This window comes from Tachypleus tridentatus, chromosome 11 (assembly GCF_004210375.1).
Source record: "Tachypleus tridentatus isolate NWPU-2018 chromosome 11, ASM421037v1, whole genome shotgun sequence".
Classification (NCBI taxonomy): Eukaryota; Metazoa; Arthropoda; class Merostomata; order Xiphosura; family Limulidae; genus Tachypleus; species Tachypleus tridentatus.
In genome coordinates this window covers 39,784,116-39,808,910 of record NC_134835.1, presented here as the reverse complement: position 1 = coordinate 39,808,910, position 24,795 = coordinate 39,784,116, and the positions used below count along the sequence as shown (strand labels likewise).

The 24,795-nt window shown below is 32.4% G+C and overlaps 1 protein-coding gene across 9 annotated transcripts in view; it reads right to left on the bottom strand.

The window, feature by feature from the left end:
- The window catches only part of LOC143231979 (serine/threonine-protein kinase PAK 3-like), a 39,757-nt gene extending 26,493 nt beyond the window's left edge, over positions 1 to 13,264 (bottom strand). For 2 of the 9 annotated variants that reach the window (XR_013017317.1, XR_013017318.1), the window contains exons 1-2: positions 12,579 to 13,146; positions 2,446 to 2,647 (exon numbers count right to left, since the gene is read on the bottom strand). The gene's annotated coding sequence lies outside the window, so the exon portion shown is untranslated. The other 7 variants (XM_076466917.1, XM_076466919.1, XM_076466915.1 and 4 more) reach the window with 7 other exon arrangements.
- Between the last annotated feature and the right edge of the window lie 11,531 nt (positions 13,265 to 24,795).

Sequence of the window (24,795 nt, the reverse complement as noted above, 5' to 3'; positions counted from 1 at the left end):
TATCAACAGATAGCAAGAATTTTACATTGAATAGGTGGAAGAAACAGTTTGAGGGAAGGAAAGAAGCATCCTCCAAAGTCATCCAGAGGACACACCTGAAGACAAGAAAGTCAAATTTGGAGAACTGGTGTGGGAGACCATCTGAGCCAGGTATACATTTCAACCATATAAGAAAGATGTGGTACTTATGGGAAAGCTGGAATGTAATAAGGGCTATCAATCTTCATTAGAAGAAAAGTGAGGGCATAAAACACAATGGAGAGTCTGTAGGAACAACAACACTTGAAACAGTGCAATGGATGACCACAAAGACCTATTTTCAAATGCAGACCATAATGATTCACTCAACACAAGACATGGTTGGGATGAAGAGCTATTCTATTCTACCTTAACCATATATGTTTCGATTTAGGATAATGTCTACTTTGATAATACTTTTACAGTTGACTAGATGCCCTGATTAGTTCTGTCAAGGCTATATAAAATAAACTTAAAACAGATTTACCAGAGATCTATAGTATGAAAAACCAACTTTAGAAGTACTGATATGATTTGTTATTGTAGTTTACAAAAATAGAGGCATTCGTGTAATCCACACCCTGCATACTGACAGACTTGATGATTTATTGAGATGGAAGATTAGTGTGAGAAAATATTACATTATAAAGAACATGGAGTTTACCAAACACAAGTTCTAACTTTTTGATAATCTATAATTATTTCACATGTTTACCACTTTGCAAAATAAAAATGACAAGTGGAATGAAAATTAAAACAGACTCAAAAGGAAAAATTATTATTAAAATATGCACTGCAGACTCAACACATACCTAGATAAAAATGCTGCACTTTACAGGCCACAATTCTTTCAAAACAGAAACTAGTTACATGAGTTATGTTCTCCTTGTAGCTGGCCAATCAACTTAGATGGCAATAATCCAGAAGAACATATTAATTTTGTGCCATTAATAATACAAATTCACACTCAAGTTGATACCGGGTGAACTATTCCACGAAGCAGCAGGTACATGAGTGATGACTCATGTTAGGTACAGCAACACCTAGAAGTCAACTAGCACATGCCCTAGTAAGAAGTTCTGAGCTAGAATCATAAAAATAACTTAGAATTTTATGTTTCATATTTATCAAGCTGAGGTACCTGTCCTTTATTTGTGCATGAACTTAAACAAAATCTGGAGGTGGAAGATATGATAAATGAGAAAAATCCTGATTTTCATACAATTCATTTATAACATTCATTTACTACACTGTATAATGGTCATTATAACCCTGTAGAAAGAGGTAGTATCAATTGTAATGTCAGTAGGGGTGCATTCTGTTACCTGCTTTCAACACCCAGCTTCCAGCATTTTAAATGATTATTTAATAGAAAACCAATGGCCACAGAAGTGTCTTACAGATAGGACAAAGTAAGAAATTATTACAACTCAAACAACAGCTTTTCATACCAACCTTATGGTGGCTGTTGAAATAGAAACTTCATCTCAATTTATGCACTATTGCAACAAAGGCAGTCATATTTGTTCATTTAATTCCTCCAAAGAGAGCCCAGCACAGTCTCCAAGATGTATATATTAAATGTTTTTCTGCTTTCCCCCACACTGTGTGCATGCATATCAGAGAAAATTGTATAAACGTGTCTTACTTTTTAGTTTAAGAACAAGACACCATCTACGAATATAATTAAAGTTAAGTTTATCAAAGTGTTCAATAACAGCAATAATGGGGGTGGAGGAGTTACGAACCCTACATTAACATGTCCCCTTTTCCAAATTACTAAAAATACTCTAGTTTTTATCTCACAATAAGGCACAGAGCCTTCTAGAATGAAATTTCAGTCATCACAAGACATTTGACAGTTTGTGTTTTAATAGAAGCTCAATAATACGAACAATGGGGGTGGATGGGTGGACTAAAGTACCTGCCTTTCTCCTCTTATGCTCCAAAAGTGCTCTTATTGTTAGTGATAAAACATTGTCCATAATTAGACCTTGCCTGCTGTGAGCTTGGAAATACAAATGTCAGCTTTAAAAATAATTGGCACATATACAAATATTAAATGTTGATATACAAGAAATTGCTGTTCAATTTCACATTTTAAAAGGGTTTGTGAGACTTACTGAAAAGAATGAGAGATCTACATCGATCAACCCGTATGTAGTAGAGGAAATCTACAGCCTTCTGTAACCACTCTCATAAAAGGTTTTGCATCAGATTACTTAAAAAGTAAGCCCCCATTCTGTTTATCCCCTGCCTTTATAATATCCCCTAGATATTACTGTAGGAGCTACACTATGTATGTTTAGCTCACTTCAAGAAATTTAATTGTTAACAATTTTTTTTTTAAGTTCAACAAAACTAAAATTAACATAGCAACATGCCTAAACAAAACAAAACAAAAAAAGAAAATTAACAAATATGTACGTGCTGTGGACTGACTCACACCTCTACCCCCATAGTTTCACCTCCACTGTTTATTGGTACATTTCCTTCTGATGGATAGATTCTTCCTTCACAGGTTTCTTCAGATTTATCTTGTTAAGCATAACTGACGTGACTACTAGGAGCTGGAAAGTTGAACTTGAAGGCCATTCACACAGTAAAAAAGGCTTAAAATCTTATAGTTCTGTAAAGAAGAAAAATACACTTTTGTTCACACTAAAACAATATAAAAGTAACACAAAGAATGGCAAACAAAAACTTAATCAAAGCCAACATTTAAAGAAAGTGAAATATACCAGTACAGCATATTTCAAACAAAAATATAGTAGCATTCTTACTGTTTTGTAAGAAAATATTAAAACTTCCACAATCTTAGTAAACAGTATGATTTTGTAAAGTTCCTTATAACACAATATTTCTTACATCTAGAATATTGCAATAACCTGTTTTGTTTATCGTACTCAAGTTAAAATTCACTCCTCCACAACAACCAACAGTTAAACACACAAGAAACAACAGAGTTCTAAACATTAATATGGATAATACCCCATACCATTTTTAACAAATGACTTAAAGGTCACCATTTATCAAGCCTGCTCATTCTACATAAAAATATATGGCAAACCTATTTAGTAGAAATATACAATTCTGGTCAAAACACAACTAAACAGAAGTAAATCTAACTTAAACCTAATGTTAAGAGCTTATGTATGTGCTAAAATGTTAATGTTCATTATACCTTAAATAAGATGATTTGTTTAGGTCACTTCAACTTTAAAATATGTCATGTAAGACAATATTACTATAACTGTATATTTATGTGTGTCAAGTTATTGTTATAACATTGCTGTAAATATCTGCTGACGTTTTACACACAATTTGTTTGTGCAGAGGTAAATGAAAATAAATAGATAACCATAATACAGTTGATTTCAAACTTTGACTAGAGTGAAACAGAGTGAATCATAGACACATTCTGTTTATTTTTTAGTTTGTAGATGTTATAAATCAATCTAGTGATAATTTGACAATGTTATTAATCATTTTATTTTTATTATACAAACTAACAAAAAAGTTTAAAATATGATGATAATTGCATGTATATTATGATTAAGACATAACTGGACTGAATGTAAATATATCAGCATCTAAAATTAATTTATAAACATAAAACTGCTTCTGTAATAACTTAAACCTATAAATATATAATCATGTAATTTTCATACTATTGTCCAGAAATACATTTCTGATGTTTAACTTTAAGTATGAAAATTTTTTATTCATGCACCTTTATGATAACTACAACTATTTAGTTATGGTATGTTAACAAAAAAGCACATAAAAATGTTTATTCTGTTGATTTTTCAAACAATTTGAAAAAGTATGAAGAAGCTTGTGAAAAAATTGAAAATATTTACACATAAGAGTAAACATGTCTCTACTGTATCAAATGTACCTACATAGCTGAAACAATTACCATTGTTAACTTTTATCTCTTACAGTGGAGTTAACCCATGACTTGTGAATGTTTCCACGTATAAATAATAAAAAAATTGAAAATCGCCATTATTTATGAGTATGTATAACATGGTGCTAGTGACAGTACGGTAAGTGGTTGTGTACCACTTGCATACTGGTTTTATTTTTGTGCGACTTCTATTTGTGTAAGTATGTGCTTTACTATGTAATTTTGACTATTTCCTGAGTTTCTTTACATATATATACATTTCAATATTGCACTGTTGTTAATAGTCCATGTTGCCAACTTACAGCCATAATGGAACAACACTGAAATGTGTTTAGAATATCCCATCTATCAGTCAAAATCCAGACAGTGATGTCAATCTAGTTAGTTGCCATGAATAATCAAAGATCATACACAAATATCATAGTACGGTGTATATTTCAAATTAATATCTTTTTTTTTTTTATAGGTTGGAGGTAAAATTGGTAGAACTATTAGGGGTGGTTTCTATTTATTTGCTTTCTACATTAAAGTATTCAATGGAAACTGTATTCCCACAAAATATTATAATATTATAATGTCCCTCAGCTGAAAGAACAAGCATTTTTGGTTGGACATGAATTCAAACCCATTACTCTCAGACTGTGAGTTGAACTTGGAATATATAAGACCATAACACACAGTTTTGTGACTAAAAGATGAAGATTTCACAAAGGTATCAGGATGAATCTGAATGCATATCTGTTTGATATCAATGTTCCTTTCATTCAGTTTTCTTATTTTTGATAACAAATATAATAATAAAAAATGTTCATTGTGGTAAACAAAATAATAATTTGATATAAGCAAAAGGTGTGTTTCTTCCTAATTCATAACAACATTCTTACATCAATATGACTTGTAAATTTGACACTGAATCAGACTGTACAATTACAGCCTTAACAATATGTGGACTTTACTGCAAGTAATTATGAAAGGGAAAAGTATTTAACATATTCCAGAAACAAAACTATATTTGGTGCAGTATTTATAATTATAAGCAATAACTTTTAATTGAACTTTACATACATGCTACCAAAGATATTTGTATGAGATATGTTTGAAAATCTTCTTGTATTTGATTTTTTAAAATCAGTTTTCAAAACTACAATAAACATGCCTCAGACTGATGTTGTCATAGACATCAAAAACTTTATATTCATTAGATATACAAGTTGACTTCAGGTTATTTGTGTTGTTTACCTTCGGTGTTAACTTTTGCATCTAGTGTATTGACATTTATAATCTTTCAAAGGTACACTGGATATTTACACCTAAATGACATAATGGGTATTTAAATATTAGCCAGGATTCTATATAGTTTTGACAGAAAAGTACACTATGGAGAAGTGGTGGTGGGCTTGAAATGGGCTAAAAAAATTCATTCATAAATGATTTATAGCAGTTTTAAGGAATTAAGAAAACCTGTCTTGTTTGAAACATCAGATTTTGGAGAAAAATAAATCACACAAAAAAAATTCCAACTTCTATTAATAAATTGGACAGTTGGTGAATATCTTCTCAGTTAAAATGGTCTGTTGCTTGTATAGCCAAGTATTTTATCTAATAAATAACACATGATCTATGCAACCTTTTACATCTGTTGGTGAAAAGTGACAAAGTTAATGAGAAATTCTATGAACATATTGTTTTTGGAAATTTTGATAAGCCAGTCTCTTAATATTTTTGCAATGACAAAAACATTCTTTTGCATCAAAAACTACTTGCCTAAAGTTTACTCCATGTGAATAACTAAAGCACAAACATTTAGCATGTTCAAGAAAGAAATTACAAATATATCTTAACGGCAAATCCTGACTTTTCCAAAATAAATCTGACCATATCCACTCCCTCTCTTTAGTTGATCACTCACCAAATCAGATTACAAGTATCCAGAAAAGTAGTGTCTACATCTCACAACAATAAAGTTTCACATACACAAGAAAGTGTAAAGTACATTACAACTATTTCATGAAACAATGGATGTGACTCTTTGAATGTTAACCCATTCTTAGATATCCCTCTTTGTGTAACACTGAAGGGAGAGTCTGCATGATATATTTCAACTACTGATATGCTATGACCAGTCAGTAACATTTTAGTGATTAGCTTTCATTATTCTCTAAATGCCACATGTAATGTGTAGAAATTCACACACCTATGTGTGGTGAATTAATACAATATTATTACGATGTTGAACAACCAAGTTACTGCTACAATGAAATTATGTACCCTTCTTTATTGTTGACATGATTTTGCTGTTATTTACCAAAATCAAGTTTTTTGTGTCTGCAGCATTGTTTCTCTTGCAAAAGATGCTATTAGAAAGCTTTCATGTCCAAAGCACACCACTCTTTCATGCATGTTTTCCATAAGCCATATAGTATATGACAACGGTGCTTTCACAATGCATGTTACAACAGTGAAATAACATATATAATCTTTAAGTATTGCTTCTGATGGCTTGAATGTTATTTATTATTTTATACTAGTAATTGTATTTGTTTCATTCTACATCTTAACTCTATTACTATGTGTAGTGGTCAGAAGGTGTTATCACATTTGTAGATTTACATTCAAAATTTTATTGAACCATTATTTTATGAATAAATGTGAATACATGTGGTAGCAGATTGTAGATTGTAATTCAAATGTAATAGTACACAATAATTAATTAATTTAAAAATACATATTAAAACAAATTCCTAAATATCAATTTTTGTTTGTCATGCACTATACTAAAGGCTTCTTTGGTTTAAATTATATTTCTGATGTCCAAAGGCAAATTTTATACTTTTTAACAAATAGAAATTTAAATTACCAAATTTTCACAAGCTAGAATTTATAATTAAAAAACCTCCTTTCTTAGCTATTTTCTGAAATATTACTACATTTAGAAAATCAAAATAGTTAATTCTGTACATTTCTTTGGTTTTTGGAAATGATTGTTTACACATTATTACTTTGTTCTATTAAATGTTTATAACCAATTGAAAGCTCAGAATTTTTCCTACATGGTATTTTAGGTTTTGAAGTGTCTTCATGAATAGATACATTTTTTTGTTGTTGTAGACTCACAAGGAAAGGTAAGATGAATGATGTTTGAAAAAAATTTTTTAGACATAAATACAGTTTAATTAATAAGAATGATTAATTACACTAGAAATCTGTGGTACTTAAATATAACCTATGATGTTCCTTATATCAATGTGTATATAACACAAGATAAATATTTAACATACTCCAGTTGTAAAATGTGACAAGGCTTAACAAATTGAAAGTGAGTACAAATTCATTGAGAAGAAAAAATCATTGTTTTTCTGTATTTCTGTGTCTATGAGAAGTAATTGATATTTCAAGATTTATTTGTAAACAGTAATAATATGTATATATATATAAATATACACAAAATGTCTGAAATGTGATTGTACTCTACAAAATACTGGTCCTCAACAAAGTTATTTCATCAATGTCATATATATCATTCTCAGCAGTTTTCAGTTCATTTCTTTGTGCTTGTGGATCATGATGATTCAAAGATTTATAAAAAGAATCCAGTTCATGATTAACATTGTAATTGTGTCTGTTGAGGTTCACACAAATAGTAGTTTTTACTGTTTTAGTTACTGATGAAGTCTTGATCAGAAAATTATTTCTGGGAGTAGTTTCATTGTACATAAGTAGTTTAATATTTTACTGCATGTAGTAGGTCTGCAGCAGCCATTCCAGATGTATGATAAATTTTTAAAGTGTTTTTCATAAATTAGTTTTGATTCATAGTTTAAACACATCACATTTTTTAATCTTTTTCCTTATTTTATTTAGTATGTTACATTTTCTGTTGTTATATACTTTTTTAAATGCAGTTAAAGTATCTAAGTAAATCAGATGCAAGTCTTATATGAATACTGATCTTTTATTTTAGGCAAACATTATACGCTGCATCTATTGTGCTGTAACACTTGTAGTTGTGTTTCTATTGTCATGTCATCCAGAAATGAGGCTATTTTAAATCATTACAATAATTAGTACTTCCTTACTATGAAATGGACTGTAGTACGGTGCACTAGGTTCAGAGTTAGAATTAACAGTGTGGAATATATATTAAAATCATTGATTTCATCTCTATCTACACATCTTTTTGTTCAATTCTCCCTGAGCCTGTTGTAGTCCTACGAAACCTATAAGACAGTAGTTGGATGGAGACTTAGTTTTAATGTTTTGAGTAATTATTACTTTGGTGATTGCACAATGATATTAGCTGGGATTTCTTATTGTTCATATTTGAAACAATTCTGTGCAAAACATTTTGAGATTTGTATTTTGCAGCTACTTATAACTGTGTGATAGGCATTACTGTACTTGAATACCACAAATTAAGGTCAATTTGTGGCTTAGTTTAATAAACTGAGTGCTAGATCAGCTAGTGTGCTTTCTAAAGAGAATAAACCATGGTTACTTGAAAATTTAATTTCAATGATTAGCCAAATGTCTCATCATCTGATTAGTGACATGCATGAATGGATTAAGAAGATTCCCACTATCCCTATCTACTATCTAGCAAAACCACAGCCAAGGGAACTGGCTTGGAGAAATCAGTATAACCAGTCAAAAGTTCTCAGTTCCTCCTGCACAATTTCTCAGCCTTTGCAAAGTGTATTCACAAGTAAACTTGTCTTTTTGTTGTTGTTATAGTCTCATGAAGAAAGGGTGATGTTCAAAAGCTTTTTTGTTAGACCAGATACAGTTTACTTAATAAAAATGAATAATTACAATGGAATTTTGTAGTATGGATAAAATAAACTATGATTTTGTATTATTTAAAAATGGTTACATAAAAAAACATACTTTGTTTACATACTCCTTTTGGAAGTTTGAAACTGAGATGGTGAAAATACATATTCTGCTACCACATGTCTACTGAATGGCATAATATCATAACATTCATATCAATTTCTATGACTCAATGATGAAAGCTGGATAAGAAAAATTTACTTACCACAAAATTTTTCATTAAACATTTTCTTCAAAACACTAATTTCAAATCAGGTGGTTAAGGCACTCAACTTGTAACCCGTGGGTTGGAAATTATAATTCAAATTTTAGTGTAATACATTAAATTTTTAATTTAAAAGTTAATATATTGAAAAAAAAACAATTTCTAGATATCAGTTTTTATGCATTATATGATGTGCTCAAATTAGAGTTTGTGATGTCCAAATACCAAGTCTATAGTTTCTTATGAGTTAGGAACTCAAATTGCTGATATTGAGAAGTTATAATGTGGAAAATTGAATCTCCCATCTTTTCTGCTTGCTACATTTACTGAATTAGTCTCAGTACCCCTACCTACCACTTTCCATTTTTGGAAGAACTTGCTTGTGTACACTTACTTCTGTCTATGACTCAAACAGAGCTAAGTTACGAGCTTTATAAATTATAGTGCAATTCTAAGGCACCGATATAGTAATTTATGACCTTTTGTTATTTTGAAATGTACACATGCTAAATCTAAAAGATTATTGTTATTTTGTTTCACATCCTACTGTAAAATTTTGTGAGACTTGATATTCAGTACTGAGTCAACCCCCAAATGAGTAAAAAAGTTCAAAACTAGAAAATATTATTGTTTACTCTACTTCTTTATTTACTGTTCTGTATTTTAAGATAAATTAAATTTAAGAACTTTTTATAACTTATAACTCAGTTGCGACTATTTTACAAAATACTAGTTCACACAAATACAGCCAATACAGGTCACTTTGTAAAGAGAAGTTTTAGGTTCTTGGATAAAGTAACGAGTGCACGTGTACTGCATCACAGCATCTCATGTAATATCAGCCAAAAATGGATGTAGGGTCAATTTAATAAAAAGTATAAACATATGTATTAATGGATAATATTATGAGATTTTAAGATATTCAAACAAAACCTCTGTGTTTTTATATTATAATGTTTAGTCATTCTACAAAGAAAATAGTATAATTCATTGGTAGGGTTAATGGAAAATTTAAAATGAATCTTCCATTGATCTTCAAATCAGCACAGTTACCTTATGAATATTGATGTACTGTTTGTCATCTGAACAGAACTAACAACTGAAAGAAATTCATCTGAATTGAAAACTAAGTGACAGTAAGCAACAAAGTAGATAATCTTTGTTACCATATTTTCATGGTTTATTTAACTAAACAGAATTTTATGCATTAGTATATATTTCATAATATCTGCATGATAAATTATAACTTACAGATGACATACATCATTCTCTTGGCTTCAGTATATTTAAGGACCATGTTTAACTCTGTTAAATTTGATAACTTCAGTCAAATTTAAATGAGCTATTACAATTAATTAAATACTTTATTTAATACTGGAAACATGAAACAATAAAAACAATAATATAGTTTTTTTAATTTGGTGAACTTAAAAGATGACATATTTGGTTTGATTTGATGTATAATATTTTTCAAAATTGTTTGCCATGTTCAACAGTTTTAATAAACTAAAGAAATGTAAGAAAAAATATAAAGGACTCTTTTCAAAATGATTGCAAAGTTATTTAATAAAATAAGCTTATATAATAATTTTGATCCAAATAGCCTGATTCTAAATGAGACACCACAGTAAACTCTGACTGTAGAGATTCACTATAACTTCATGGTTGAGTAATTACTGTAACGTTGCTCATCAGACTGCTATAATTTTATATTTCACTACTTTGATATGATGATCTCTTTATCACATCAACAAAGTTACATAAAAATTACGTCATAGTGAAACAGGAATGCTGTAACTAATTAAGACTTGAGATACTTCCTCAGGCAATGTTTTATATTTTATACTTGTGAAGAATATCCAAGTTTTAACTAAAGAAAATACTGAGTAACATTAATTATTAAGTTTATCATAGATAGTTACAAAAATGACTGGTCCACTGCCGATAACTTTTATTTATGAAGACATGTTCTAGCAAATATTTAAAGGTAAAAATTAAAGTTGGATCAAAATAAAATGTCTTGTTTCACATGAAAAGTCAATGTAAGTATTAGCATGATAAAGAGTAATATTATAATCTGGAATCATACCACTGATGAGTGCAAGCAACTAAAAATAAATTTATCAAGTGTAAAACAAGTTCTAAAACATGGATCAATAGTTTTTCATGTTTAACTTTCATTTTCAGTATTGCTACAGAATGTAGTAAGTTTTACAGACTGATTGGCATATAGGCAACCTAATTTATGTATAAATCTTCAAACTGCAACACTAAAATCATTCAGTGTCAAAGCCTTTACAATCTCCCATGAATAATTTTTAATGTAATATTAACCAATTATTAGAAGAAAAAACCTGCAAATGAACAGACAAAAATATTATAATTAAAATTTCACTTGTTACTAAAAAACAAAATCAGTTTGTAGGCACAAGGATGTTAATCCAGTTTGTTTGTAACAAAAGAAGTTATCTAAGCTGAAATACAGATAGAAACACGTCTCTTCCAGCAAACTGTTTCAAATTGATCACTTTTTTGGCAAAAGAAACAGTCACTTCATAATTATGTTACTGAAGACTCAATCCAGGAACTTCAAACTACTTTTTTCTAGCAAATTACAACTAGTTATATTGTGATTTCACTTTCCTCTCACTTCTATGAAAAACAGATTCTCATTTAACATTTAGATGTGTAGACATAAGAAAGAAATAAAAATCTAGACTAGCACTTCCTGAAGTCTTGTTATCCAATCTCCCCTTTAATAAATGTGGTTTCTTGCACACACACGCTTTTTCAAATAAAGAGATACAATACACACATACAGATTAAAATGTTATATGTGTTGTTGCAATTACTTATTACCTCATTAATAAAAAAAATATATTAAAATGCTTAATTTTGCATTATTACACAATCAACTGCACCCTAACTGCTACTGTTCCCTCCACCTACACTTTTGGAAATGTTTATCAAAACCATATTAATTGTTCCCCTGTAAATAATACATACCCTAACTGCTTCATTCATAATATAGAGAATACAAATAAGTAAGCAATACACTGGCCCAGTGGTTGCAGCTGTAAATCACTTCAGCTTCTTGTAGCCTTTGTAAGCAAAGTCTTATGGCAGAATAAGAAATATTTTATTGATACACATGACAGGAAATTATGTACTGGAGACACAAAGAAAATAATTCTTTCTATTTCTTCTGCTACTGCTTTGGTGTGTGTGAGGTGTATGTGTTTTCTTAAAGCAAAGCCACATTGGGCTATCTGAGTGTATCAACTGAGAGGAATCAAACCCCTGATTTTAGTGTTGTAAAGACGAAGACTTACTGCTGTCCGAGCTGGGAGCACTGCCTTAGTTAATGGATGCTTTACCATCAAAACTAATAAATATGCCTCTGAAACAACATCACATGATGTGTTTTCCCATAAAGGTCGAGAAATTTACATTTTTTGTCATTTTAATGTCACATATGTAAATTTTATACATACAACAGATTATAAAAAGACACTAATATCTTTTAATATTACCTTAACTGTAGCATGTGAATAATAGATACATAGTAAACTTATATCTCTCTAGAGTAATCACTCTTAATTAGATACGTACTTGTACGACGTTCGACTCCTGTCATATGAGCTTGATAACTCCTGCGTGTTGACTGTTTCTCATAGAGCACGGTAAACCTACATAACAATAGACAGATAGTTCAGTTCAGCTAGACAGATCATCATTTCTCGTTAGGACGGATAAGTTGATGTTTACGTTTTAAAGACTGGCGACCAGAATAACAAACGTGTCGTAATTGTAAGACATGTACTGTTGTGACTATCACATAACATTTAGGAGATCCTGTCGATTACAGTTCACTTCCAGGCTACGTTAACGACGTCTGGCTTAGTTTATCACAGTAACGAGATATATACACCAACACACAGTTAATCAACTAAAAAGTTTATCGATATTCAGGAACTTGCATTCCTTAGAATGGTCTTTATTCGACTCGATCGTTCTAACTGGTATTAACATATAATTCTGGAAACAAATGGATATTACACTTAACCTCCCCCACAAACGCAAACTAACGTGGCAGGGGTTTAGTTTAGAGAGAGAGAAATCGTAAGAATTCTCTCTCCAACTGGGGTGTTCAGGAAAGTTGTGGTTCCTCTTCGTCCCCTTTCGTGAAAGGTTGTTAGGTTTAGTTTTATTTATTTATTTATTGAATAATTTTTGACTCTTTTTTTGGGTGAAGGAGGTCATTCTTAATGTTATCCTAAACCGAGGCAAAGGCAGCACCGGAGAGAACGGCCAGGTCCCGTCCCGAAAGACAGAAGTCAAAGTAAATATGAACATGAAATCAAACGACCCGGCTCAGGATCTGGCAAAAAAGTTGCCTGTGCTGGGATCTAAAAATCCAATGCCTAAGTTTTTGCTGTGGGGGGAAACGGGAGTGCCCCGAGAAAACCCACTTTCACAGGACAGGCGCCGAAAGTTTTGCCTGTCCTGTGCCCGATATCTGAAAAAGAGAATACATATTAATATGAGTTTAATTCTTTAGATACTTTGTTGTGTAATTTGTGATTCTTGAAATATGTTGTAAGGTGAAATGTATTTTGTTGGTGCACTAGTTAATTTGTATAGTGATGCCGTTAGTTTGTTTCTGTTTTCTGCTTTTAGATAATATTTGTGTGATCTTTCCGTTAGTCTATTTCTTAGTGTTGGTAAGTTACTGATTTGATGTATATAATTTACTGGCGTGAATGACGGTAGACTGAATGCAGATCTTAGTATTCTGTTCTGTTGAACTTGGATTTTCTGGAGTGTGTTATTTGACATATTGTATGTTACTTGACATCCGTACTCTATTAGTGGACGAATGTAAGCCTTGTATATTTGGATAATGGTGTTTGGTGAACATTTCGATTGTCTACTGGTTAGAGTCATTAAGTGTGAAATCCGTTTTCTAATTGATGAGTGTATATTGTTAACATGTTTTTTCCATGTTAGTTTTGTGTCGAAAGTGATGCCAAGGAATGTGATGTTTTTGCTCATGTTAATGGTCGTATTTCCGGGTGATAATTTTATTTTTTTCTAGATTTTTTCTTTGTTTTTTTTTTAATTTCCTGTAGAAGGTGATTGCTTGTGTTTTAGTTGGATTTAACACTACTCTCCACTTGTTACTCCATGTTGAGACGTTGTTCAGTGATTCTTGTACGCGAGACATGGCCATCACTGGGTTTCTGGAGGTGCTCCAGATAGCGATGTCGTCTGCGTATTGTGAATTATGCGTGTATGTTAGATTTGGGAAAGGTATGTCACTGACGAAAATAATGTATAAAAGTGGTGAGAGGACTGATCCTTGGGGAACTCCTGCGGTTATATTAAATGATTTAGATATAGTTTTATTGACTTTTACTTGTGCTGTTCTATTGGTTAAGAAATTTGAAATCCATTTAACTATAGTGGGATTTATTTTCAGGTGTTTTAGTTTGTATTTGATGGCATTGTGCCATACGCTGTCGAATGCATTTTTGACATCTAGGAATACCCCAGTGGTTACTTGGTTGTTGTTGAAAGCTTTATAGATTGATTCGGTTAGTCGCGTGAGGTGATCTGTTGTTTGCCTGTTTTTTCTGGACGCATTTTGGGATTCTGGAAGGATGTTATTTGATTCACAAAAATGGAGAAGACGGTTGGAGATAACTCTCTCCATCAGTTTGCCAAGGCAGCTTAACAGACTGATGGGACGGAAATTATCTGGATTAGTTCTGTTGGTTTGTTTCTTTGGGATCGTGGTTATAATGGCTTTTTTCCAAGTGTCAGGGTAATATCCAGTTGCTAGTGAAATGTTCATGATGTTTGTGAGGTGTTGTAATAGGAGAGTAGAGCTTTTTTTCAGAATAATGTTTGGAATTTGGTTATGTCCGGGGGAAGTATTCTTCAAGTTTTTGATATTAATTTTTAGTTCAGTTATGGTTACTTTTCTATTGATTGAATTTGAGTTTGCCTCTAGTGTCTCGCCAGGGAACCGTGGTGAGAATGAAGCTTGGTTTGTATTTATGAAATTGTTGACATGATGTTGGTGTTGTGTGTCAAAGTCTACTGCATTTAGGTCGCTAAAGGAGGATTCGTAGTAGTCAGCTAATAAGCCAGCTTTCTCTACGTCCGTCCTTGCGATTTTATTGTTGTGTGTGATATGTTGTAGCATGTGATTTGTATTTTTGTTTGAAGCAATACTCTTGAACTTTTTCCAAAATTATTTTGGATTGTTCTTGATTTTTTTCTAAGTTTTTACAGAAGTTAAATGGATATTACACTTAACCTCCCCCACGACCGCCATGCTTGTTTTTATATTTCTCTTCCTTGACTCAAGCGCTACGTAGTGACTGACAGATTTATTGTTTTGGTTTCTCTTATTTAACATAAAATGGTGAATTTGCTTACCACAAAATCACAACCAACTGTGCAAAGTGTCAACTAAATCTATCTTGAAATTCGTTATTATTTAATTTTTCTTCAGTTAATCAATGTAGAACTACTGCATTTGAGACTACAAGTGACAGTTATTGCATCATAAATGCAGAAATAATAGTTTAGCATGATATCTAGCAACAATTGAAGCTCCAATAACAATTTTATACAGAAAACGTACATAATAAATCACATTGTTGTTGTATTAATATCTCCAAAAGTGATAAAATTTGAGAATTTTCTTTATATGCTGAGGGTTTTCATCAATAAAGATGTTTTCTGACTGATTTTATACAAAAACAAGTAATTTGAATCAGTAATATCACTCAATTTCATTGCCCTTTTTTCAAAAACAAACAAACCCACTGAAACACAGTTAGGTAAAGTAACATTATATACAGCTGACACACCAAAGAAATTTACTAAAACTTTTCTAATGGCCAGCTGTACATATGTGTAACTCTATAGCTACCATCCTAATGTCAACTATCTCTCCACTTCCACTAAAAACAAAGCTTGAAAGACAAGATCTCCATATAAATATAGAAGTAAACACTCACATTAATCTTCAGTTAGAATAATCTATAAATTGAGCCAGAAATGAAATCCACAGTTATTACACCATATATACAGCGATAGACATATGAGAGACTAAACCTCACAAGATATCAATGGTTATGAGAGAAAATAGTGCCATTATTCTCACCTTTCAATCAGTTTCAAAACGTTCAAGTTTTTACATTCTAAACTACACAACAAACTTACATCAAAGATGGCTGATATGTTAATAAATACAATGCTAACCTAAATATATTTTTCCGAAGGAAATCAGACTAGAGGCCAAGTGTTCATCATAAGGAATTAGAAAATGGTCCTTTCAAGACTGACAGAACAGTTCAGAATGAAAACAAAACTGATTATGTAGATGAAAAACTGTTACATGAATAAAGCAAAATAACATTTTCGTTTTCTAAACTTCTTATGCCTCATTATATGAAAATATTTTTTTCATGAGAAAAATGAGAATTTTGTTAAAGAAACAAGAACTCAGTTACAACTGTTTTCAGTTTAATATCATACTTTTACAAACATTAAAACAACAATTATTTATTTTGTATAATGTAAAGTACTTTATCACTACTCATGTCAGGAATAAGTTTGCTTCTCAAATGTCGCCCGGCATGGCCAAGCGTGTGACTCGTAATCTGAGGGTCACGGGTTCGCATCCCCGTCGCGCTAAACATGCTCGCTCTTTCAGCCGTGGGGGCGTTATTATGTTACAGTTAATCCCACTATTCGTTGGTAAAAGAGTAGCCCAAGAGTTGGGGTGGGTCTTCCCTCTAGTCTTACACTGCTAAATTAGGGACCGCCAGCGCAGATAACCCTCGTGTAGCTTTGTGCGAAATTAAAAAAAGGTGGTTACTATAAAACTTTAGTGGCGTTATCTGCTGTTTTAAAATACAAATAACAAAATATATTATTTATGATTAAAAAACACCCGATAGAAGTTTAAATTAATTACATTTCATACTTTTCTGAAGGTTGAAGACTTGAAAAATAGGAACGGCGAAAGCCCACGAGTAGCTTTGCGCGATATTAAAAAAAAAATTCCACTTGTTATATTTTAGTGATATTTGAATCGTGTATATTTAACAGAAATAACTTGAAAGAAAGGGTTTTTACTAGAATTTATTATCATTATATCTAACTTTTTTGTATTTCAAAATTAATTTAGAACGCAGTAGAAACAATCATTACCTAATTTAAAACAACGTTAGTTTGTATCAGTATACAATAGAAACACCGCTTATACGTAATTACGTCCAAAGTAAAACACACGTGCCCTAAGGAACAAGTTTCATTTAAATAAATTTAGAAAAAAATCATGGCACAGAGTTTTCGTAGAAAATTTATCAATATCTTTAGATTTGTAAAGAGAGTAAAGTAGGTTGTTCTTTTAAGCACCGTATCTCATTGTTTTAAAATATCTTTTCCAATTAACGTTTAGAATTGGTTCTAATTTAATATAATAACTTTTATCTCAGTAATGACTTTCCAACTTTCTTAACAGTCAAAAAATAAGGGTTAATGTATCGTAAACCTGCTCTGAACCTTTTTTGCCAGAGGCAAATGTCATATAAGGAGAGATCGTTATACAAGTTATCATGTATAACAGCGAAATACTCCCAGTAGATAAAAAAATAATATTTTGCTCAAAGTCCCAGATAATGTGTTTATGCAGAAGAGTTTAAAAACGCAGGCTGCAGTAGCAACTGTGCTTTAGGCTTAGGTATATTCCAACTCGCAGGTAAATCATTAAACGTGTTAAGTTATCGTGATCTTTAAACAAGTTTATTCAAAATATTGTGTTTTAATGATTCATTATTAGAACTAAAAGTAATAAATTTAATTGTAATGAGTCTCTTCTATTGAGCAACAAATTTGAGCTTCAGCATACCACGATCACTTGTATTTGGAGAGTTTGTTTTGAATTTCGCTGAAAGTTACATGAGGGTTATCTACGCTAGCCGTCTCCAATTTTGCAGTGTAAGACTAGAGGGATAGCAGCTAGTCATTACCATCCAACGTCAACTCTTGGGCTACTCTTTTACCAACCAATAGTGAGATTAATCGTCACATTATAACACACCGACGAATGAAAGGGCGAACATGTTCAGTGTGACCGGAATTCAAACCCGTGACCCTCAGATAACGAATCAAGTGCCTAAACTACCTGGTCATGTCAGGCCGTCATTTGGAGGGAAGAAAAACAAAAAATTCAGAAAAGGAAGTGGATGATAAACTTGAGAAGGCTATAGTTATAGGTGGTTCCTTGACAAGACGTGGGTAAATAGGAAGAAAAGAATCAGATTTTGCCACCTAGGGAAACAGGTGAAAGATATAACGGGTTGAACAGGCGATATAAAGGGGTTAACAGATATAAAGTTTTAGCAGTGCATGTATGCGAGATAGGGGTCAGTGCTAAGATAAACTAAGTGCAAAAAGAAATTGAGGCATAGAAACGTTTCGCATTAGAAATGGGAATAGAGCAGAGATACTAACTATTTCAAATGACTGAGCATAATGATTGTAGACAGAGCCCTTTATCATTTGCAGCCACTAGGCCTGACCAATGTTTCTAAGCTGTTTATTATTATAACTATTATTATTTATTACTGCTATAGGTTGCTCATTTATGACTGTGTTTTGTGTATTTAATAAATAAATTAAAAACATTCTTTGGAAATTATGTATTTCATTTAGTTCAGAGTAACAAACATACTGGTAAAACAACATTGAACATGCACAAACAGTAACCAGAAAAAGCCTTTCTGTAAGGACTAGTTTATATCATGTTTATGACACTTATTGTAATATTTTTGCAGCTGTTGCAGCCTTTGCTTTCATGAGAATGTCTCTGGATGGTTGGGAGTTATAACAACATTGTCCATTTGACTGCATACACAACCATATTTTGCACTATACTCTTTCCTAAATTTTTGATTCACAGTTTTAGTCCTTTTAGATTTGCCAGAAACAAGACAATCAGGTGAACGAGGCCTCTTTTTTTTTCCAATTTGTGAACGATCGCGTTGGTGTTTATATGCCGCTTAGAAAACGAGAAATACCCATCTACGCGAGCGCTGATTGGCTGACAAGCACTGTTGACGTAACTATGGATTCCCCACGTATCCAGTATGAAGAAGCACCGCACTCAAACTATTGGTAGACGTCGGAGATACAAATATTTTTTTATTATTTCAAACGCAAACGTGATTATCGCAAGTAGCCATTTGGACTATGTCTTTTATTTATTATCAAGATTTATTTGTATCTCACTAGAAATTTTCTTTTCTTCCCTTTCAAGCCCCGTGGGAACAATTTATCACTTTATTATATAGGCCTATATAATATATAATAATTTGGGAGTTGCAACAAGTCGTAATATTTGTCTGTATGAGCGTATAGTCGTAATGTATACGCCACGATCGTAATGATTACGCTCAAATCGTAATGGTTGGCATCTCTGTAGAAGTAGCCATAATGGTGGACGTATAAAAATTAAATTGATTACTATAGCCTAGTTCTTTGAGGCTAGTTTATTTGGTAATCTCCGTTTTCTTATGAGCACACCATTTTTGAAAAAATAGCCGTTTGGAACTTTCTTCAGCTCATCTTTTGGAAGTGCGTATTTAAATGATGAAGAGATTTGCAGATCGTTTTTCTGCTTAATGATCAGTTTACTTCTCGCAAATAAACTTCACCAGTTGAATCAGATTCTTCACTTTCATCATTGTCACACACCAATGAGTGTAGTAACAGTTCTTCACAGGATTCTCTTTGGGTCCAAAACATTTCTTTTTGGCTTAATTTCTTTGCCTAAGCTCAACTCACAGCACATGAAGGAAGCTTATGGATTATCCTCAACAACAACATCATCTTTATATGAAACAGTGAATGGCTCACTAACCATCTTGGGTTTGTTAACAAATTTTCCCTGGCCAAATCGTTTCCCTACAATAATGACATACTATTAATTGACACAGTAGGTCTCACTCCACCAACAACTGGTCTCGAAACTAGGTCTGATGTTAAATAAATGTTATGAAGAGGAACATTATCAAAGCTACCTTCAATACCCTGAGTGATGATAGACCAGCAATGGCAGAACTCGAACCTGAAGTCAATATACTCTCTAACAATGGTAGTTGAGTCGCTCTAGTATCACGTAAAATACGTACGGGTTAGAGATTAGCAGTGTCGTTTATGAAATTACAGAACCAACAGACACAAAAAGTTTTAAATTCCTCCCTAACTACGTTAGCCCTTCTATCAGTGGCCAAATCAACAACATCGAATGATCTGGTAAAACTACATCCACATGTGGACACAGATACACTGGTTGTTGCCTCTGTTTCTTTTTCAAACTCCAACAACAGGTCATAATATAATAAGGTGTTTATAGAAATGGAAGACAGGCCTTGATGATTTTGATGAAGTTTTTGTTCAATCTGCCAGAAGATTTCGAACTACAGGAACTGCATTTTTAATAGTATCCTCAACTTTAGGGGTACAGGTTTCTGCTTAGCTGGCAGAAATTTCTTTCTATGGAAAGTGGTTTTATGAGTTAAAGTGTAATCATTGGAAAGAGCAGCTACTTTCATGTAATGTTTTAACTTTATTTTTGTAGAAATAAGTTTTGAGATCATAACTTGTACAGCATTTAAATTCCTAAATTAAACATAATTAACTTAATTTACCAAAACTGTTGTCAATATGCATAGAATTACAACACTTATCAAAATAAACCTCTTTTTCATGGGCGAATTGCATATGAGTTTGACCATCATGATTGTGGTAACCTCGAAACTTTTGCCGATAAGATTCTGGAACTAGGTCATATACTTAGAGGATAACTGCTTTAGTATTATCATAATCTGTGCAATCTTCTAGAGAGCAGCATAAGCTCCTTGTGTGTGTGTGTGCGTTTTCTTACAGCAAAGCTACATCTGGCTGTCTGTTTTACCAGTCAAAACATTGTAGCAATAATGGCCATTTTTCGGTAGGCTAGTCCATGATTTAAGCAATTTTCTCCAAATGTTCGAAATATTTATCAACTTCATTTTCATTAAATTGTGGTACCTTAATATGCCGACTGAATTCAGAGTTCTCATTTTGCCTTTGTCAACTGAAGTTGAGTCTAAAATCTATTTCTTTTGGCCTATTTTATTTCCTGGCTTTGATATAGTTTTGTTCAGCCTCGAGATGTTTACTTTCCATTTCGATACGGGCTACCTCTTTCTGGGCTTCTTTCTTGTCTTAATTAATGTTGACTTTTCTAAGCTAACCTCACACCCTTTTTATTTACTGTTCTATGTTTAAAAAAACCAACAAAGTTTAAGAACTTATTTGTAAACAGTAATAAAAATGTTGATCTACTAAAACACAGCCGAGACAGATCATTTTGTGAAGGTCAGTTTTATAAGTCTCCCATTGGTACAGCGGCAAGTTTACGGATTTATAACGCTAAAACCAGGGATTCGATTTCTCTCGGTAGACTCAGCAGATAGCCCGATGTGGCTTTGCTATGAGAAAACACACTTAAGAATAGTAAAACTTTTGAGTACGTAAGTCTTGTAATATTTACTGTTAATATGCAAACTTTCGTGAACATGTACATAATAAATAAAAAACTATAGCATGAACGTTATAAGCAGAACGAAATGGTTATAAGGTCAGTCTCCGTGATCGAACCCATGCTGAAAGAGTTAATGAAATCATAGTTATGAGTGATTTAATTTCAGGCATATAGATCGGAAGAGACTAGAATAAATCCGTTAGGGAGATAGGTTTTTTGAAAACTGTTTAATATACTTTGGAGCCTGGCATGGCCTAACGCGTAAGGCGTGCGACTCGTAATCCGAGGGTCGCGGGTTCGCGCCCGCGTCGCGCCAAAATGCTCGCCCTCCCAGCCGTGGGGGCGTTATAATGTCACGGTCAATCCCACTATTCGTTGGTAAAAGAGTAGACCAAGAGTTGGCGGTGGGTGGTGATGACTAGCTGCCTTCCCTCTAGTTTACACTGCAAAATTAGGGACGGCTAGCACAGATAGCCCTCGAGTAGCTTTGTGCGAAATTCAAAAACAAACAAACAAATTAATATACTTTTATTCATAAATTAACCTAAGAACCTTCTAGAAACAATGCTACATTGGAGCCACAGATTATTTTTACACTTTAACTTATGGGCTTGTTATATGAGTGACAGTCAACCCCTTAACGTGTTTGGTGAGTTGAAGAATACTATTGAATGACAACTTCCCCCCTGATGGTATATTGGCTTTACTGTTCAGTACAAGCACAACTATTGTGTTGTTTAGTTAACAAAATTGAAACAACATATTTTTGACATTACAGTGGTTTGACGTATTCTATTGAAGCTTTATAAACACTTGTGATACACAACATTGAACCAAGTTTTTCTCATATGTGTGGGTTCACATTCATTTGACTTGTTTGGAATATATTGTTCTTAAAATGATTGAATTTTGTTATGTCCATTTATTGTTCAAATTCATCACCAACTGCAGAGTATTCAGTCCCATGAACCTGACAATCCATAATAATACAAAAAAGTGAACAAGTATGATTAAATATATAAGAAAACAGTTTCTATTTACAAAAAATCTACGAAAGTATCTTCTGAAGTTTGCATTCAAGCTAAATAATAATCGCATACTGCATATGCAATATATATAAAATATATCAATCAGCTGTTACTAACACATGAAGAATGACGAAACCTGAATGATTTAATACCTTGACTAATTTTAATATTCGAATGGTGAGGCTGTGCTACTTCAAGTAGTTTATGAAAATGTTCGTTTCTGCTAAGTTATCAACTGTAAGTTGAATAATTCTGAAATGTTTATGCAGTATATGATGAGATACTTGTTCTTATTCTAATAGACATTTTAACAACGTTAAATACACACAAAAATCACAGCACACAGAATGCACACTTACAATTCAAGACTGTTTATTTAGAATTAGGCACAAAGCTCCACCATGGTCATTACGGTTATCGAAAATCCGGTTTTTCGTGCTGTGAATCCCAAGACATGCCACTGTGCTACTGGGAGACAATTCAAGAGAGAGAATTACAGTTTTGTATCAGAAACAACCTTAAAAAGACCTCAGTGGATTGATATTAACCTATGTAATTCGTCAGAGTATACATAAGTGTGTTGTCAAATCTTACCCCCCCTACACACACACCAACTTATCCTGAGTAAACCGAGAATGTTCTCACTCTATATTAAATAATGTAGTAACTAAATAGTATAGGAAGAATTTTTAGAGAGAAACGATGTTATAAACCTTAGCCAATAAATTTTTGGTCTGATGTGATTTCTTTATGCACAAACATGCACCGAGATTCAAAAGCGAAAGTGGATGAGACTTGGCAAATTGAGGGATTTTACCACTATGCTAGGCCAGGATCTGTACAGAATGTGAGTAGTAGTTATCAATTTTATATGTTAGCCTCTAACAATGATGGATGATCTCTACCTAGAATAAAACAATTATCTTAATATAGAGAGGTTGAATCCATCACAATATTGTTACAGTCTAATAATGTCGGATGGTCAAACATAGTTCCTATTGGTATATCACAAAAAAAAAAACATCAGTGTACTTTGCTAAACGTTTTCCAGTTTAAATCTTGTAAATTAGATGGACTTTGCAAGTTAATTCACTCGGATCATATAAATTATTTTTATAAATGTGACTCGACTATTAAATTTCATATAAACATATATGAATAATTAAGTTTCAATCTGCATTATATCATAATAGCAATGAATCAATTAGTGGTGAATACATTATTTTAAATTACTTTATTCTCTATATATTTTACTTGTTACAACAGTGTTTGTTTGTTTGGAAATTTTGCACAAAGCTACTCGAGGGCTATCTGTGCTAGCCGTCCCTAATTTAGCAGTGTAAGACTAGAGGGAAGGCAGCTAGTCATCACCACCCACCGCCAACTCTTGGGCTACTCTTTACCAACGAATAGTGGGATTGACCGTTACATTATACACCCCCACGGCTGGGAGGGCGAGCATGTTTAGCGCGACGCGGGCGCGAACCCGCGACCCTCGGATTACGAGTCGCACGCCTTACGCGCTAGGCCATGCCGGGCCGAGTTACAACAGTGCACATATCACTAAAATTTGGGAATTTCTTAATAAACCACATACATACACAAACAGAAGTTATATAAAAAGAAACAAATCCAATATGTAAGTGGTGCATATATATTGTACTATGATTAGCATTATATGAATAAGGGGACTTTTCAATTTCATATTATTTATTAGTGGAGACATTATTACACCCAGGGTAACTCCACTGTAAGAAGTAAAATCTATCACTGATAATTGTTCATTCTGTTTAACTACACTGGATACACTATTCCACAGCCATCATAACCTGTCACTAATTTATATAAGCTTGTTCATAACTTATTTGAAACAAAATCTCAGAACAAAGAATTTTTTGTGCTTTTAATTGATGTGCAAGAGCTGTTATATTTTTTTTGTCTGTTTGTATAAAGAAAATAAGAACTATTATATATGTCATTCACAGTTTATTACTAGTTTCATTTATAACATACACAAACGAAAAATATATAAAAAACTGTATGATGCTCTCACAACGCTGTAAATAACATTTTTCCATAAGTAAAAAAAGGATTTTATAATAAAAAGAATATTGATCAGTGAATGTATGTATATGATGTCATGGTAACAGGAGTGGAAAAGTGAAATACAAGGAAGATAATAATCACT